This window comes from Chinchilla lanigera, unplaced genomic scaffold (genome assembly GCF_000276665.1).
Source record: "Chinchilla lanigera isolate Chin_1 unplaced genomic scaffold, ChiLan1.0 scaffold00002, whole genome shotgun sequence".
NCBI classification, from domain to species: Eukaryota; Metazoa; Chordata; class Mammalia; order Rodentia; family Chinchillidae; genus Chinchilla; species Chinchilla lanigera.
The window spans coordinates 43,966,403-43,969,841 of record NW_004955403.1 but is presented as its reverse complement, the minus strand read 5'-3'; positions in this window follow the sequence as shown (position 1 = coordinate 43,969,841).

Genomic DNA, 3,439 nt, shown 5'->3' with positions numbered 1-3,439 from the left:
CTGCCTCCTTCTGCTCCTCCCGGAGTTCTACAGGTGATCGCCTTGAGCCCACGTAGTGGAGACTACAGTTCACCTTGGGAATCCAAGTAAAATACATGATACCAAAGAGAGAATTTGAGCTTCAGAGTAGAGAGTGCAGTTAACTCCAGGAGGCTGAAGAGAATCCTGGAGAGCTGGCCGGGGAGCAGGAGTGCAGGATCTGGAGGGTTTAGTTAGAAAGCTGCACGAGCCAGCAGGAGTCCTAGCCAGGGCAATCCCTCCCAAACGCCTGTCCCTGACCCCACGACGCTCAGAAACAATATCACCTCTCCTCCTAGGACTCCGGAGCAGCGCTCTGAGACACTGTACTTGAGTAAATGAGTAAATTAAATTACAGCACACAGGGTCTCAAAGCCTCGGCTGTTTTTCTCTGCCCCCTGGGGGAGGAAATGAATGTGCCAACATTCCCCATAGGGGAGCTAAGTGGTTTCCCAGGAGCTGCAGTCTCATATGCTCTATTTGTTTAAATGAGTTTAGGGCTAGGAGCAAATGCAAGCTTGACAGGGCCCATTTGCAAAAGACCTCCCTCGGAACTGACAAGGGTCATGCCAACTTCTTTGTCTGTATGTCTTTCCCCAGCCCTGGGGAGAAATTAGCCCGAAGTCAATTAGTCCATTAGTCACCAACCATGTGCTCGGGAGCAGGCTCAGTATTATTAAGGATACAGAAAAATTAGAGGTGGTCTTTGCCCTAATTTATCATTAAATGTTTGTTGAGTGCCTGCCACATGTGCCGAGTATTGAGCTGAACACTTAAAATCGAGAAGAAAAGTAAGATTTGTCCGTGTGAAACAATTCTACACAAGCCACAAATTGCACAAGGAAGGAACGAAAGAGCAGGACAGGGTGTGCTGTTTAATTCGACCTCAGTGGGATGCGGTGGGAGATTGAGGAGAGCTGGCCAGGGCTTGGAGTGAGGCTTGCAAGACAATTCTGAAGTTCTAGCTTGAAGGAGGGCAAGGGCTGGGATGAGGAAGTGGCGTCAATGGGGCTGGGTGCTCCTCGGTGAGTGTGACAGGGAAAGATCCGTCCTGGGCAAGTGGGAGGTGTCTGAGATTTGTGCTAAGCAGTTTAAGTATGGTGGTCGAGGGGGAAGCTATTTTATATTTTGTGCTTACAGTGGCCCTGGAAGATTTCCACTGATGGACGGGGGTGAGTAGAGTTGACAAGAGTCAGTTCAGGAAAGACTGGCTAGAAGGAGAGAGAGCGAAGGCTCAGGTGGACCTGAATTCCTGTTCTTTCTCCTCTGCTTACTGATGGTGGGAATTAGAACAATTATGTAGCTACGTTAAACTATAATTTCTATGATTTTTAAACAAGACACTATAGATAAAGTGTCCATCAGAAATGTGTTCAGAATAGGTAAGGGGTTACTGTTAGTTCTTTCCAGAGTGCTTCTCTTCTTCTACCTCTTCCTGTTGCTCCTTCCCCCACTTCCTTCTTTGTGTGTGTGTGTGTGTGTGTGTGTGTGTGTGTGTGTCTGTCTGTCTGTCTGTCTGTGTAGTAGGGGTACTGAGGATTGAAACCAAGGCCTTCAAACCAAGCTACATCCTCAGCCCTTTCTATTTTTTATATTTTAAATCAGGATCTTACTAAGTCACTCCATTGCTTAGGCTAGCCTCGGACTTGCGATCAACCTCCCCTTAGCCTCTCGGAGTGCTGGGGCCAAAGGCATGTGCTGCTACCCCCAGCTCCAGGACTTGCCCCTTCTTGAATTCACAGGTGAGATGCACAGGTGCATCCCAACATCTGTTCTGCCCCCAAGCAATTGCACAAAACCAAGGGAGGTGATTTCATCGAATCTGCCCATCACTGCTGGATGACGTGGCCAAGGCTGCTCCACGTCACCTTCCGGGAAAGGTTTTTTGATCCTAGGAAAGAGATGCAGGAACAAAGAACCTTTATTCCTCAGCCCACTGCTGGTTCTGGGTGTGGCAACTGGACTGATAGCTCCAACCTGTCATCATGAAGCAACCATCCCGAGGGCAAAGCTTGTGCTCCCAGGAAGGCCAAACAGAGAGAAAGACCCAAGCCCTGGGCCCCAGTGCTGTCATGAAGCCAAGGTATGAACACATCTGGGAGCCGATCTCTGAAGTTCTTAACTCTTCATGTCTGTTGATCTGTTTTGCCATGGTTTAAACCAGTTTGAGCTGGCCTTTTGTAAATGGAAGCATCTTCAGGATTCAGTTTTAGGCCAACTTGTCAAAACCACAGAAGAGTTACATTTGAGAAAAATACTGGGCTAGGATCTTTCTAAGATTGGATGCTAAATTAGAAATAGCCTTTTATAGCCCAGTACAAAAGGAGGTGGGAGGGATTCCACCCAGAATACTTTCTAATTGTTCTCCTTAGTCTAGTTCAAAACTAGTCTAGTTCAAGACTCCAGGAGTATCTCGGGAGTCTGGGAGCAAAGCCCATCCGTGCTAGAAGTCTGTAATTGCCATCCGAGCCCTGGTGTTGCACTGGACAAGTCGGCTGCCTCCCTGTACTCTGCTGCCTACAGCCACGGAGTGCCAAATCCAAGCACAGTCACACCCTGCATCCGTTACAAGGTTTTCTGCCTTTAAACTCTGGTATCCCAGCTCCAGTGAGGATGATCCACCCCCTTTTTTGTAAATACTGAAGATTATTGAACTCAGGGCCTTTGCACTGGGCTACGTTCCTAGTCTTCTATTTTTTAAATTTTGGGACAGGGGTCTCACTAAATTGCTAAGTTGCCCAGGCTGGGCTTGAAATTGTGATCCTCTTGCCTCAGTCTCCCAGACTGCTGGGAGTACAGGCATGCGCCACCACACCCACTCTGAGCCAATTTCTTATCGTGCAACGTGACCTAGTTATTCTTGCACCGGAAGAATAAGGTGCACATATTTCCTAAGGTAAAGTGAGCATCTAAGTGGAGCGGGGTCATCGCTAGATGGAAATCTTGATGTCAGCAAGTTCTCCCAGGGCACCTAAGAGTGCTTCTTCTAGGGTTGCTCTGGTTTCCCTAGCCTGGATTTGTGTTAAGCGGCTAGAATGAATTTACCAATAACAATGCTAGTGATGATGATAAACAATTCCTTGAAGTCAGGAAGTACTTTCTAGGAAAGTAGAAGTACTGCTTGCATTCATTATATTTATCTTCAGAACACAGAGAAGGCAGGGAAAGGGTGCTTCTCCCACTCAAAGCAGAGTTTACTGAAGCTCAGAGACAGGAAGTGTGAGATGCCCCGGCATTTACAGGTAGAGAAAGTGAATTCTGGTTAAAGAACTGCCTAGCTAGGGCAGTTCCAAGGGAACTGTTTGCTGTTACTTTTGTAGTTGCTGCTGTTCGTGTGGGTACATATGGTGGGCATTGAATCCAGACCCTTCACATTGAGCTACACCCTTAGCCTTTTTAGATTTTTAAAAAATTTTTTTTT